The sequence below is a fragment of the Stegostoma tigrinum genome, chromosome 9 (assembly GCF_030684315.1).
Source record: "Stegostoma tigrinum isolate sSteTig4 chromosome 9, sSteTig4.hap1, whole genome shotgun sequence".
In the NCBI taxonomy this organism is placed as follows: Eukaryota; Metazoa; Chordata; class Chondrichthyes; order Orectolobiformes; family Stegostomatidae; genus Stegostoma; species Stegostoma tigrinum.
In genome coordinates this window covers 90,675,628-90,691,595 of record NC_081362.1, presented here as the reverse complement: position 1 = coordinate 90,691,595, position 15,968 = coordinate 90,675,628, and positions in this window count along the sequence as shown.

Sequence of the window (15,968 nt, the reverse complement as noted above, 5' to 3'; positions counted from 1 at the left end):
GCACTTTCCAAATCCTGAGAAAAGTCATTTGTCCACATCTCACTCTCTTGCTGACGACCTTGATATTGTGGCTCCTAGTTACAATAGACTGTAGAAACAGAATATCCTTCTTTACCTTGTCAAAAATGTTCATTATTTTGAATTACCTCTTAATCCTCCCTGCTTCAAGGAGAATAAGTTCAATCTCCTTAACCCCTCCTTCTATCAACAATCCCTCCTTCTTGGTATGATTCTAGTAGATCTGCTTTGAACTTTCTCCAGGATGTTAACATCTTTCTTTGAAATAAGGTGCCCAGAACTGTACACAATATGCCAAATATGGACTGACCATTGATTTTTAGAGGAGTAGCACAACTTCCTTGCGCTTATACTCTTTGTCTCTATTTGTAAACCCAAAGATCCTAAAAGCCTTTTTAACAGCAGTTTCAACTTGCCTAGCTATCTTCAGAAAATTAAGCACTTGAATTCCAAGCTCCCTGTGCTCCTGCACTCCCTCAATGTTGTGCCATTGAGCCTGTCTTGTCTCTCTACGTTTCTTCTACCAAAGTGCATTACCTCAAATTGCCTTACATTGAACTTCATCTGCCAGGTGCCTGCCCATTTGGCCGACTTGTCTATGTCTCTCTGAAGTTGCTCAGTGTTCAGAGGAGCCTGGGAAATTTCTGGCAATCGCTCTGCAATTTGCTCCCTTATGTCTCTCAGCAGTCTAGAGTCCCTCCCATCCTGGTGAGGCGACTTCTCTACCAGGAGTGCAGGCAGCCTCTTTAGCACCTCTTCTTTATTAACCACTATTCTGTTCAGTTACACAACACCCACACTTTCAACTGGGCTATTGTCACCATCTTCTAATTTGGTAAAGACATATGCAAAATATTCATTTTGTGGGCCCCATTTTATCCATCACTAACCTTTTACTCTTAACGTTAATATTGTTATAAGTTGTTGTTTCTGAATAAGTCAGAAATGACCAAAACTGATGGAAGCCAAAATTGTAGTTATTATTTTGATAGGGTTTGAGAGTTAATAGTGAAAGATTATTTCCACTCATTACAAGCCTAGGACGAGGGGGCATATGTTTAAGGGAATGAATATTGGATACTTGAGGAGGAAGGTTAGTTGATTTTATTTATGGGATCTGTGATTGAAATATTGGAATGAAGTTACACACAACATTTAGCAGACAATGATATGAATAATAGAACAGCAAAAATCTTAAGGACAAAGATTGTCCACTTGACAGAAACAGTTTCCAGCATCATTTACTGGAGGAGAGCACCACAGAATGAATCAAGCTTAAAGATGTGGAGCTGCATGCTGGACCATTATTCTACAGTCATGTCCTTCACCACAAACAGCACCATTCAAATCAATAATTCACTGGCCTGGTAACAGCTCAACAGCTTCTCTGAATCATCGCATTTAAAAAGAATCCCAGCACAGCCACCCACCACATCTCAGTGGTGAATCACTCAGTATCTGAGTAGGAGGAGGCCTTTCAGCCCCTCAATATGACTCTGCCATTTAATTAGATCCTAGCCAATCCATACCAGAAAGCACAGCTCAATTCGCCAGCATTCACTTCCTTTGCAATATCTGTTGTCAATTTATCCATCTATCATCCATCAGTTTGTTTTATATTTTTCTCTGAATCTGCTGAACCTTGTGTCCATGCGATCAGAGATAATGGGAACTGCAGATGCTGGAGAATCCAAGATAACAAAGTGTGGGACTGGATGAACACAGCAGGCCAAGCAGCTTGTCTCCATGTGATCCATTTAAGTGTTCCTCCTGCTGCCTCTCTCAGTGTCAGCTCTGGCTTTCGGCTCTGGTACAGAGACTGAAGTCACATTTCTCCCCAGAGATACAGATATAAAATTTTGGCTGGCTTCCGAGGCAGGACTGAGGGAACACTGCATTGCCAAAAGTGCCAGTGAACTGAGCTAGGCCCCGCCTGTCCAACACACTCGAACTGTTCTGTCCTGGAGCAGAATGAGTCCCTTTCTCTCCAACATCCTCCCAGTGACTAGGAGGAGGCAGCTGAGCTGAATGGAATCTGAAGGACAGGCCGACCTTTCCTGAGAAAGTTAGGCTGACTGATGTGCACAGAGAGGATTAATTTCTGGGCTGTGTGTTCCACTAGGCCTCACGCGGAGGACACATCATGTGACCTGCTGCCGAGCCAAAATCTTATTGCAGTTTGGAGAAAACTAGGTCAACGTCATCCTTTCACATCCGCACCCCTCCCGCGTCCCCCCTCCCCCCAACCAGTGAGCAGATGAGCCATAACACCCAGTTAGAGTCAGGCTCCCATCATTCTATTCACCCTGAGCTGAGAATGATGGTGTTGTTTCAAGTCAACAAGTGTATAGAGGATTAAAGTTCTGGTGAGTCGATATGATATCATTTCTGTCCTCACATAAGTGATTGGTCAGCTTGAGGAGGTTGGAGGTTGTACAGCCAGCCCACTTACACCCACCTTTTCCCCCGCAGGCCAACCCCCCCCCCCCCCGCCCCAGAGATTGAGTCTGTCTGACCTTCATGTACACGAAAAACCTTTAAGTCAAATGTTTTGCATGTTTGCGCATCTGAAATGTGTGATTTTGTCGTGCTGCGACAGTTTCCTCCAGCCGGTTGTAAAATCTGCGTCAGCTTGAAATAAAAATTATAACCATCATAGAATTTGAAGGACTCCCAAGTGGCAGTCTAGCACACCCTACACAGATATCCGCACTCAATGCTGTCATTTCAAACTGCCATCGTAATCCTTCATTCACAGTACAAGTGTTGCTGGCAAGATTGATATTATTCCCCATCCCTAGTTGCCCTTGAGGAGGTGGTGTTGAGCTGCCTTCTCAAAGTGCTGCAGTCCACCTGTTGTGACTAGACCCACAGTACCCTGATGGAGGGAAATCTACTATTTTGATCCAGCAACACTGAAGAAACGGCGATATATTTCCAAGTCAGGATGGTGTGTGGCTTGGAGGGGAACTTCAATACATATAGTGGTGTTCCCATATATCTGCTGCCATTGTCCACCCAAGTGCAAGTGGACCCAAGTTTGGAAGGTGCTGTCAGAGAAACCTTGGTGAGTTGCTGCAGTGCATCTTGTAAACAGTACGCACAGCCTCAACTGAGTGTCAGTGTAGTGGATGGGAGTGAATATTGAAGGTGGTGCAATGAGAGCCATCCAAATGATAACAAAGTGTGGAGCTGGATGAACAGAGCAGGACAAGCAGCGTCCATCCAAATGAGCTGCTTTGGCCTCGATGGTGTCGAGCTTCTTGAGTGCTGTTAGGAAATGCACTCATCCAGGCAAGTGCAGAGTATTCCATCACACTCCTGACTTGCTCACTGTCAAACAGGGACAATGAAACTCGATATTTTGTTTTGGGAGCTGTGTTGAAAGATGTGCCTTAGAACGTGGCTTTGTACGAGTCACAAAGGAATATGGTTATGGTTGCTGGAAGCCAATCATCTCTTAATTCTTTTATTTTTTATTCATTCACAGGATGAGGGCATTGCTGGCCAGGCAGCACTTATTGTCCATCCCTAATAGCCCAGAGGGCAGTTAAGAGTCAACCACATTGCTGTGGGTCTGGAGTCACATGTAGGCCAGACCAGGTAAGGATGGCAGTTTCCTTCCCTCAAGGGCATTAGTGAACCAGGTAGGTTTTTCCAACAATTGACAATGGATTCACAGTCATCATTAGATTCTTAATTCCAGATATTTATTGAAATCAAATTCCATCATCTGCTGTGGCGGGATTTGAGCCTGGGTCCCCAGAGCATTATCTGGGTCCCTGGATTAACAGTCCAGCGACAATGCCACTAGGCCATCGCCTCCCAAGTTCCAGGACATCTCTGCAGGAGTTCCTTAGGACAGTGTCTTAGCCCCAACCATTTTCAGTTGATTCATTAATGACCTTCCCTCTACCATAAGGTCAGAAATCAGGGTCTTCACCAACGACTGGACAATTTTCATATTCAAATGCAACAAGATCTGAACAATGTCCAGGAGTGGGCTGACAAGCGGTTTTAAAAAACCATGTCAAGATACAAGGATTCTATTGGAGGCATTGAGTGCTACAAGCAGCCATTTCATTCAGAGCACTAAGGTGGTCATTACACTGAGGGAAACAGTGAAGCTCCAAACCCTGAACAGGTCAGGTGTCTGTGAGGGAGAACATTTACTCATGAGACACCAAAGGGCGAAGCCTCAAGAAGGAGAGACCGGGTAAAAAATGAAAAGGCAGTGGGAGAAAGAAAAATTGGAAGTATGCAAACATATGAATTAGAGGAAAAAGTAGGCCATTCAGCCCCTCAAGAATGCTGTTGCATTCAATAAGACTATGGTTGATCTGTCTGTGTTTTGAAGTCCGCATCCCATCTACCTCAATAACTTCTAATACCCCTGCTTTACAAAATCAATGTCCTTGAACATGATGAGAATAGAGTATGAGAAAGAACGAGAGAGGTGTGAGAAAAAGAAAGGGAGACAAAATGAGAAAGCATGAATGTTTCAAAGTGGCTCAAATTCAAGGAAGTCACTGTTGATAATATAGGAACATCATTGAATGGTACAGCAGACTCAATAGGCCAAATGCCCTATTTCTGCTCCTACATTTTAAGGTCTTGTGGGTCTTGCTGTCTCATTCACACAGCAAGATCCCACATAGAGCAATGTGATAATGTTTGGATAATGTGCAATAGTGATGCAGGCTGAGGGTCAGGTACATTGCCATCTCATAATTTATTTCTGGAAATATCAATTATAAGGATTACATAGACTGCGCAACCCTGAAAGAGGCCATTCAGCCCAACTGGTCCATACCAGATACGGAAGAAAAGAGGCCATTCCAAGTAAACCAGTGGTGACAACAGTGAACTGCAATTCAAAACAAAATGCTAACACATATGTTTTGTTGCTAGCATCCATTATGAAATAACAAAGAGCAGATTAGCCCTTTTGAGTATCAAATCTCTTTTGAAACTTGTATGTTGGCTAACTGCTACAAAAGCCTCCTCCCACATTCCCTGATCTAATTCTGTCAGTATTAACCGTCCATTCCCTTTTCTCTCATCAAGCCTCCCTCTAAATGCTTCTATATGACTCCTTTCAACTACTGTGTTCCCCATACTCATTGAAATACAAGCTACCTCATGACAGACCAACCCTCAATAGATGCAGTGAGGATGTCTCCTTGGTTGGGGAGTCTAGAACTAGGGGAAATAATATCAAGGAACGGGGTAGATAATTTAGGACAGAGATAAGGGAACATTTATTCACGCAGGACAACCTGCAGAATTCACTACAACAGAAACCTCTGGGGGCTGACGAAGTCACAATTTATATAAGAAAAGTATCAATAAAATATTAGATTTTAAAAGCACCAAGGGGTATAGGAGAAAATGGAATATGGCATTGAGATAAAGGATCAGGCATGATCATATTGAATGGGGGAGCAGGCTTGAAGCGCTGAATGGGCTATTCTTGTTCCTAGTTTTGATATTAGGAACCTCAAATATGATGAATTATTTCTAGTTGGATTTGCAGTTCCCATTCTGTGCACATGCAGCAAGCTCCTACACTGGACCATGAAATGAGCAACAGGTTGAATCTGTTTGATATTTTTTGTTGTTGTTTGTACAAAATTAACAACCAGCTCATTTACACCTCATGCAATAGGTTCCTAAGCACATATTTGAAGTATTAGAACCCAACACACGGGATCTCGCGAATTAGAATCTTCTCCAAGGAGCTGTGTTCCCAAAATTGTGGCAGTCCCTCAGTATGGCCTAAATATTGTACTCAACACTACATGGTTTCAGAATGCTACAAACTGAGTCCTACTGCAAGAACAATTTTCATTTATGTAGTGCCCTTGACAGAAACGCATCAGAAGCAATCTGCAACACGGCAGTCAGTCTTGACTCGAGCACAGACAAAAGAGTTGAATTCCCAGAGATGAGTTGAGAGTGACTGCCCTCAGCATAAAGGCTGTATTTGACCAAGTGCCAACGATCTCCAGCAAAACTGAAGTCAATGGGAATCAGGGGAAAACTCTGCACTGGCTTGAATCATACCTGGCACTTGGGAAGATGGTTGTGGTTTTTGAAGGTCAGTCATTTCTGCTCCAGAACATCTCTGCTGGAGTTCCTCAGGGTAATGTCCTCAGCCCAACTATTTTAAGCTGCTCCATCAATGACCTTCCCTCCATCATAAGGTCAGAAGTGGGGATGTTCACTGATGATTGCACAATGTTCAGCACCATTCACGACTCCTCAGCTCCGAAAACAAGACCTGGACAATATCCAGGTGTGGACTGACAAGTGGCAAGTATCATTTGCATAACACAAATTCCAGACAACGACTATCCCCAAGAACAGAAAATCTAACTATTGCTCCATGATGTTTAATAGCTTTACCATTGTTGAGTCACCCACTATCAACATTCTGGATGTTACTATTGACCAGAAACTCAACTGAACTAAACAGATATACAGTGGCTGCAAGAGTAGGTCAGAAGCTAGGAATCCTGCAGCAAATAACTCAACTCCTGATTCCTCAAAGCCTATCCAGCTTCAACAAGATACAAGTCAGGAGTTGTATAGAACACTTGCCTGGATGTATGCAGCTCCAACAACACGCAAGAAGTGTGACACCATCCAGGACAAAGCACCCAGCTTGACTAGCACCATATCCACAAGCATCCACTCCCTCCACCACTGATGATCGGTAGCAGCAATGTATACCAGCTTCAAGACACACTGCAAAAAATTCAACAAAGATCCTTGGACAGCACCTTTCAAACTCACAAACACTGCCATCTTAAAGGACAAGGGAAGCAGATACATGGGGACTTGCCACCTTGAAAGTTCCCCTCCAAGCCACTCACCACCCTGACTTGGAAAGAGATTGCTGTTCCTTCTGTGTCACTGGGTCAAATTCCTGGAAATCCCTCTCTCATGGCACTATGGAGCGGTTCGAGAAACCAGCTCACCGTCACCTTCTCAAAGGCAACTGAGGATGGGCATTAAATGCCACCCCAGCCAATGACACTCACATCTCATGAATAAATAAAAACAAAATTAAACACAGGATATATCAAAACAAATGGCCAACCACTTAAGGAGGAATGTGAGGCAGAGAGAGTGAAGAGAATCAGGGAAGGGAATTATGGAGCTTAGAGCTTAAATTACTGAAAACACAACGATTGATGATGGAATAAAGGAAGCGTTAGATGCAAAATTGGAAGATTCCAGAGAACTGTCGCTGTTATTTCCATTCTTGACCATTCCAAAATATTTCTGACTGGTCTTCCACATTCTATCCTCCGTGGTTATTGAAGTCATTGCTAGCCATGTCTTAACTCACACCAGATCCTGTTCACTATACTCACCCTCACCCCTATCCTGTACCAACTAATCCACATCGGCTGCCATTTGAGCAATGGCTCCATTTTATAATTCTCTTTCTTGCTCCTTTCACAGGCCTTCTCCTCCCTGTCTCTGTCACCTCCTCCAGACCCATACCCATCTGAGATATTTGTGCTTCTCTAAATCTGGCATCTGTGATCACCTTTGATGGCCCAACCTTCAGCGGCCTCACCCCAATGCTCTGAAATTCAACCTCCCTCTCTGCTTCTCTCCTCTTCCCTCCGTTCAGTCTTAAAGCCTTTAAAACTATGTCCAGCTCTGGTCACCCTGCTATGGGAAGGATATTATTAAATTGGAGAGGGTTCAGAAGAGACTCACCAGGATGTTGCTAGGATTGGAGGGCTTCAGTTACAAGGAGAGGCTGGATAGGCTGGGACCTTTCTCACTGGAGCATTAGAGATTGAGAGGTGGCCTTATAGAGGTTTCTACAATTATGAGGGACATCGGTATGGTGAATGCGGTGTCTTTACATGAGGGTGGAAAATTTCATGACTAGGATGAAGGTGAGAGGAGAAAGATTGAAAAAAGACATGAGGAGTAATTTATTGTTTTACACTGAGAGTGCTTTATGTGTGGGATGAACTTCCAGAGGAAATGGTGGATGCAGTTACAATTACAACAACACTTAGATGAGTACATGAATAGGAAAGGGTTGGAGGGATATGGGCCAAGTGCAGGCAGGTGGGACTAGTTTAGTTTGGGATTATGGTTGACATGGGTGAGTTGGACAGAAGTGTCTGTTTCTGAGCTGTATGACTCTATGACTCTGTATTTTTGACTAAGCTTTCAGTCATTTGCCCTAATATCTCCTTATGTAACTTAGTGTTTAATTTTGCTTTCTACTCTTCCTGTGAAGCACCCTGGGACGTTATTACATTAAAGGTGCTACAGAAATGTAAGTTTACAGGATCACATGAGTCTTATGAGGCAGAGGACATCATTCAGTCCATCCTACTGATACCAGCTCTTCAAATGAGCACCAATACCTAGTGTCAATCTCCTGTTTTTTCTCCTTACCCTCACACATCATTTTTAACCAAATTCCCTCTTGAACCCCTATGCTGTAAATTGTTGCAGATTGATAGCTGGCTCCTAAGAGCAGAATGGGTACTCGACCATGAGGTCAAGACTTTTCGAACTGACAGAGACATTGGGGAACCAGGACGAAATGTCGGTCAGCGAGCTCACTCAGGGCTAGTACCTATGATTCTGGAGAAGAGGAGTGTGAAGAGAAGTGAACGAGACAACAACCTAATGACAGACAGCAGCATCTTCATTTGCTGGTGGAAGGTGGCATTCGGTTACACAAGGCAAGAGCCCTGAAGGAATTATTCATTGGCGTCATTGCATGTGTCAAGACAAAAGCAAGAAACAAATTGCTTATTGTCACTGCCTAAGTCTATTAAACCAGAAATAGCAGCACCCAGCAACGTTAAATTAAACAGCATGGAGAGCTGGCAACAAAACGGCATTGTTACTGAACTCAGATTTGCACGCGCATGTAACTTTCCATTTAGCTAACGACTGACCAGAAATAGATTTTACCCCCTTTTTCTTTCTGCTTTACAGCCTGATTTCAGATTATAATGTCAGATCATTCAGCAACTCCAGCATATTAAAGAGTGTCTGCTTGTGCTGTCCGCGTCCACGAACGCCCCATCCCCCTTCCCCCCACCTCCCGCACTATAGGATTACATTCAGAACATGCTCCTGTTGTTAAAGGCAGATTCACTGCTCCACGTGAACCTTCAGACCTATTGACAACTCACTGATGCTCAATTCAATGGTTGCTCAATCCATTATTAATCAATGAACCCCTAAACCAATTGTTAATTCTGAGGGGATAGGGATTGGCCCATTTCACACAGCAGACCGGCTCCACTTAGTGCCATTGGAACATGAGAAATAGGAATAGGAGTTGGCCATTCGACCCTTCAAGCATGCTTCACCATTCAATAAGATCATGGCCATCCCAGCATTCCTCATGTCCACTTTCTTGCCCTTTCCCTGTCACCCTTGATTCCCAACTGATCGAGAATCCATCTATCTCAGTCTCAAATGTACACAAGGACTCTGTCCTCACAGCTCTCTGTGGCAGGGAGTTCCAAAGACTCTCAAACCTCTGAGAGAAGAAATTCCTCTTCATCTCAGTCTTGAATTGGTGCCCTTTTTATTAAAAGACTTTGTCCTCTGTCCTAGATTGTCCCATGAGGGGAAACCTCCAGTCTGCATTTATCTTGTCATAAAATCATGAATGTTCTTCCGGTGGTACAGCCAACCATCAGAGTAACGGAGAATTATACAGACCAGGCAAGTTGTAGAATTGATCATAGAGGTCATAAATTTCAAACGATATGACAGGAGACAAAGCCTGCTGATTGGTTGGTAAGTCCGTCTGATCAATGACGCATGTGAATCTCAGCGCTGGTACAATGCCAGGTTCAAAGGTCACACCTCCCCATAACTGACTGATCAACTGGAACAGCAGCTTCCTTCAGCTGGAATTCCAAAGGGGAATCATTGGTTTCTGAAGAAGAGTCCCAATCCAAAACGTCAGTTTTCCTGCTCCTCTGATGCTGCCTGGCCTGCTGTGTTCCTCCAGCTCCACACTGTGTTATCACTGAATTGAAAATGTTAACTCTGTTCCTCTTTCCATAGATGCTGCCAGACCTGCTGAGTTTCTCCAGTACTTCCTGTTTTGATTTCCAGCATCAGCTATGCTTTGTAACATTAGTTTTCCATTGGTTGTTTATAATGGTCAGGTTGAAGATCATTCTTAACCAGACAATGCATGAAAATCTCAAAATAAAATGCCCATATAGGGTGTGATTCTATTGGGACGCACCTGCTAGACAATTCTAAGTGCAGCAATAGCTGAAATAAATGACTAATAATTGAATTTAAAATTTAGGGTTGCAATATCTGGATTACTCCTGGTGCCACGAGCTAGTGAGGGTAGGATCAGGAGGATGAGTGCGTGGCTGTGGAGCTGATGCAAGGGAGAGGGATTCACATTTTTGGATCTTTGGAATCCCTTCTGGAGTAGAAGTGACCTGTATAAGAAGCACGGATTGCACCCAAATTAGAAGGGGACTAATATACTGGCGGGGCGATCTGCTAGAGCTGCTCAGGAGGATTTAAACTAGTAAGGTGGTGGTAGTGGAGGGGTGGGGGTTTGGTGTGTAATGGAGACCCAGGGAGATAGTGAGGAAAGAGATCAGTCTGAGACTGGTACAGTTGGGAAAAAGAGCAAATCAAACAGTGAGGGCAGGCAGGAACAAAGCAGAAAACAAGGTAGGACTGATAAATTAAACTGCATTGATTTCAATGCAAGAGACCTAACAGGTAATGCAGATGAACTCAGGGCATAGTTGGGATGTCATAATAATTGCAGAGACATGGCTCAGGGGTGGAGAGGACTGGTAGCTTAATGTTCTGGGTATAGGAGTTAGGAGGTTGTGTTGTATCTGTATGGGGCATTAGAGGGGCCACTCTTCGAATACCGCGCTCAATTCTGGTGGCCCTGCTACAGTTGTTAAACTTGAAAGGGTTCAGAAAAAGTTTACAAAGATATTGCCTGGGTTTGAGGGTTTGAACTATAGGGAGACGTTGAATAGATTGGGGCTACTTTCTCTGGAGCGTCAGAGGCTGAGGGCTAATCTTACAGAGGTTTATAAAATCATGAGGGACATGGATAGGGCGAACAGACAAGCTCTTTTCCCCAGGATACAGTAGTCCAATCCAGATGTAGTGGGCAGCAAAGTAGATTACCTCAAAGTACAAGAGGTCCTTGATCAGATGGGCAGATGCGCCAAGGAGTGGCAGATGGAATTGAATTTGGGGAAATGTGAGATGCTGTATTTTGGAAAGGAAAATTAGGACAGGACTTAAACACTTAATGATAAGGTCCTCGGAAGCGTTGCTGAACAAAAAAACCTGGAGTACAAGTTCATAGTTCTTTGAAAGTGGAATGTTAGGTAGATAGGATAGTGCGATCACAGTGTGGAGCTGGAGAAACACAGCAGGCCAGGCAGCATCAGAGGATGTAGTAGACAGGAAAGCGGACATTTTGGGTTGGGACCCTTCTTCAAAATTTTCTGTTCAGTTTTTCTGAAGATGTTTATAAAATCCTAAGGGGCATGGATAGGGTGAACAGCCAATGTCTTTTCCCCAGGGCAGAGGAATCCAAAACTAGAGGACATAGGTTTAAAGTGAGAAGGGAAAGATTTAAAAGGGACCTAAGGAGCAACTTTTTCACACAGAGGGTGGTGCGTGTAGGAATGAGCTGCCAGAGGAAGTGGTGGGAGCTGGAACAATTGCAACATTTAAAAGGAATCTGGATGGGTACATAAACAGGAAGGTTCAGAGGGATATGAGGCAAATGCTGGCAAATGGGACAAGATTAATTTCGGATATCCAGTGGGCATGGAGGAGTTGGGCCAGGAGGTCTATTTCCGTGCTGTACAATTCTTTGACTCTAACCAATATCAATCAAACTCAAAACGTGCCTGATAACAAAGTGTGGAGCTGGATGAACACAGCAGGCCAAGCAGCATCTCAGGAGCACAAAAGCTGACGTTTTGGGCCTAGACCCTTCATCAGAGAGGGGGATGGGGGGAGGGTTCTGGAATAAATAGGGAGAGAGGGGGAGGCGGACCGAAGATGGAGAGAAAAGAAAATAGGTGGAGAGGAGAGTATAGGTGGGGAGGTAGGGAGGTGATAGGTCAGTCCAGGGAAGACGGACAGGTCAAGGAGGTGGGATGAGGTTAGTAGGTGGGAGATGGAGGTGCGGCTTGGGGTGGGAGGAAGAGATGGGTGAGAGGAAGAACAGGTCAGGGAGGCAGAGACTGTTTGGACTGGTTTTGGGATGCAGTGGGTGGGGGGGAAGAGCTGGGCTGGTTGTGTGGTGCAGTGGGGGGAGGGGACGAACTGGGCTGGTTTTGGGATGCGGTGGGGGAAGGGGAGATTTTGAAGCTGGTGAAGTCCACCTTGATACCATTGGGCTGCAGGGTTCCCAAGCGGAATATGAGTTGCTGTTCCTGCAACCTTCGGGTGGCATCATTGTGGCACTGCAGGAGGCCCATGATGGACATGTCATCTAAAGAATGGGAGGGGGAGTGGAAATGGTTTGCGACTGGGAGGTGCAGTTGTTTATTGCGAACCGAGCAGAGGTGTTCTGCAAAGCGGTCCCCAAGCCTCCGCTTGGTTTCCCCAATGTAGAGGAAGCCACACTGGGTACAGTGGATGCAGTATACCACATTGGCAGATGTGCAGGTGAACTTCTGCTTAATGTGGAAAGTCATCTTGGGACCTGGCATGGGGGTGAGGGAGGAGGTGTGGGGGCAAGTGTAGCATTTCCTGCGGTTGCAGGGGAAGGTGCCGGGTGTGGTGGGGTTGGAGGGCAGTGTGGAGCGAACAAGGGAGTCACGGAGAGAGTGGTCTCTCCGGAAAGCAGACAGGGGAGGGGATGGAAAAATGTCTTTGGTGGTGGGGTCGGATTGTAGATGGCGGAAGTGTCGGAGGATGATGCATTGTATCCGGAGGTTGGTGGGGTGGTGTGTGAGAACGAGGGGGGTCCTCTGGGGGCGGTTGTGGTGGGGGCGGGGTGTGAGGGATGTGTTGCGGGAAATGCGGGAGACGTGGTTTGTTATCTCAGATTCTTCAGCATCTACAGTTCCCATTATCACTCAAAACATTCCTGGCTTGTGTTTGCTAGAAGTGACTTAGCAATGTGCACAAGTGACGTACATTGACACAGGTTGATTGCAAGATGAGTGCAGAGTAGGATTAGCCAGAACTCATCTGCTCCATCCATTTTTCTTTCTTTCTCTTTTTTATCTCGTTTGTTTTTTTTTAATCCCATCTTCCATTCTTGTTGATGTCCTGAACTCACAGCCTCATCATGAACGCAGACGCCTGGCCTCAGCATGGCTTCCTCTCAGCCCGTGAGGTATCTTCTCGGCCCTCTGTGGCAGCGTCCTGGCCCATTGTGGCTGTCTCCTGGCCCATTGAGGCTGTCTCCTGGCCCATTGTGGCTGTCTCCTGGCCCATTGAGGCTGTCCCTGGCACATTGTGGCTGTCTCCTGGCCCATTGAGGCTGTCTCCTGGCCCATTGTGGCTGTCTCCTGGCCCATTGAGGCTGTCCCTGGCACATTGTGGCTGTCTTCTGGCCCATTGAGGCTGTCTCCTGGCCCATTGAGGCTGTCTCCTGGCCCATTGTGGCTGTCTCCTGGCCCATTGAGGCTGTCCCTGGCACATTGAGGCTGTCTCCTGGCCCATTGAGGCTGTCTCCTGGCCCATTGTGGCTGTCTCCTGGCCCATTGAGGCTGTCCCTGGCCCATTGAGGCTGTCTCCTGGTCCATTGAGGCTGTCTCCTGGCCCACTGAGGCTGTCCCTGGCCCATTGTGGCTGTCTCCTGGCCCATTGAGGCTGTCCCTGGCCCATTGTGGCTGTCTCCTGGCCCATTGTGGCTGTCCCTGGCCCATTGTGGCTGTCTCCTGGCCCATTGTGGCTGTCTCCTGGCCCATTGAGGCTGTCTCCTGGCCCATTGTGGCTGTCCCTGGCCCATTGTGGCTGTCTCCTGGTCCATTGAAGCTGTTTCCTGGCCCATTGAAGCTGTCCCTGGCCCATTGTGGCTGTCCCTGGCCCATTGTGGCTGTCTCCTGGTTCATTGAAGCTGTCTCCTGGCCCATTGAATCTGTCCCTGGCCCATTGAGGCTGTCCCTGGCCCATTGTGGTGGTCTCTCAGCCAGGCCCCACTGTCCCTCAGATGGCCAAGTGATCTGGTGCAGTGGTATTTTGGCCCCAAGTGGCCTCAGTGTGGATTTCTGGTCTCAAGATGATTCTGGAGCGGTCTCTCGGCCTCGAGGGCCTGAAGGTGGAGCCTAGCATAGCCTGCGGTGAAGGCCTGGTGCAGACTAGAGGCTGGGTACCAGTGTGAACTGGTTTGGAAGGACGGTTATTCTGAACTTCTTATTTCTCTGGTTTCTAATTCATGCCTACGATCTGTAAGGATGGACTTTTTAGTTGTTTATTTTTCTGACATTTTCCCCCTAAGAATTTGTACTTAAGAATCTGTACCCAGATACCTTTGGACGGTAAGAAGGCACCCTAAGTGGCAAGTTGTCAACTTTTCACTGTATTCATTTGAGTACATGTGACAATCAAGCTAATTCTCGTCCTAATTTTAGTTCTAATTCTTCTGCAACCAAAAGGAAAATGTCCAAGCCTTGTTCCTTTCTGGATTAGCTCAGATTAGCAACAGTTCCCTCTTGCTTCCTCCATGGCAACCTTACGGCCAGCATTTGCCAACCAATCAGCACCCTTTTGTCCTATACTTTAAATGTGTGATTGGTTGAAATTTGGCATTCTTGCTCTTGTCTTGATGAGTGCAAGACAAAAAGCTTAATCAACATGTCTGTCCTTTCAGTGAGGTTCCAGTCCTACATGACCCTGAGTCTGTTAGTCGAGGAATACTAAGATTGTTGCGATAATAATTCAGAGATATGGAGTTCAGTACTCACTATAGGCGGCTTGAGAATTTAAATACAGTTAAACGAACAAAAAGTGCCAGCAATCTTTCCATCACAATGGGTAGATTGTCTTAAATCCTCAAAAGAAGGAATCCTGTCACTCACACTAGATCTGAGTTTATGTACTGCTCTAGTATCACACTGACATTGCGGAGTTCAAGCTTGGACCAAGTGGTCAAGCAGTCATTCAGTTATTCCATTAGTACACAAAATTTGGACAATACACAGAGTGGGAAGTAAATGTTCCCAGTGGTGCCTTTAATCCTAAATGCAATTTAAATGAAATGGAGGTGGTTATTGTGATTAAGTACTTCTCAAATAGGAGAGGTGAAGAAAATGAGTCCAATGTTTTTATGAAGCCTTCTCTCTGCTTTGTCGTCTTGGAAAGAGGATATGTTTTCGAGTGGCAGTGAAGAATCCTGTCGTGAAATTGCTTGTTCCTACCATAATACCTGGTGGCATCACTTCACCCTCAATCTATATTTTTATTGTCTTTCAGGAGTTGTTAGCACCACTGGCAAAACTGGCATTTATTCCCCATCCCTAATGAAGAAGGAGTTTGTGAGTTATCTTCTTGATCCACTATAGTCCGTGTGAAGCAAATACACCCACTGTGTTGCTTAAGACCGAGTTCCAGGATTTTGACCCAGTAACTGTGAAATTACGCTAATATATTTCCAAGTCAGAGTGGTGTGTGATTTGGAGGGGAACCTGTGGGTGGAGGTGTTCCCATGTATCTGCCACCCTTGTCCTTCTATCGTCCGGATCATGAGCTTAGAATGTGCAGCTAAAGGAACCTTTGCGAATTTTTGCAGTGGATCTCACAGTTGTATGCAATGTGAGGTGGTGGTGGAGGGAGTCACTGTTTTGGATGGTGCATGTTCAGGTGGACTGGTTTGTCCTGTGATGGTGTCACACCTTTTGAGAGCCATTGGAACCACACGCGATCAGGCAAGTGGTGAGCAGAGAGGCATCTTTGCTCCATGTCAATACAACAGG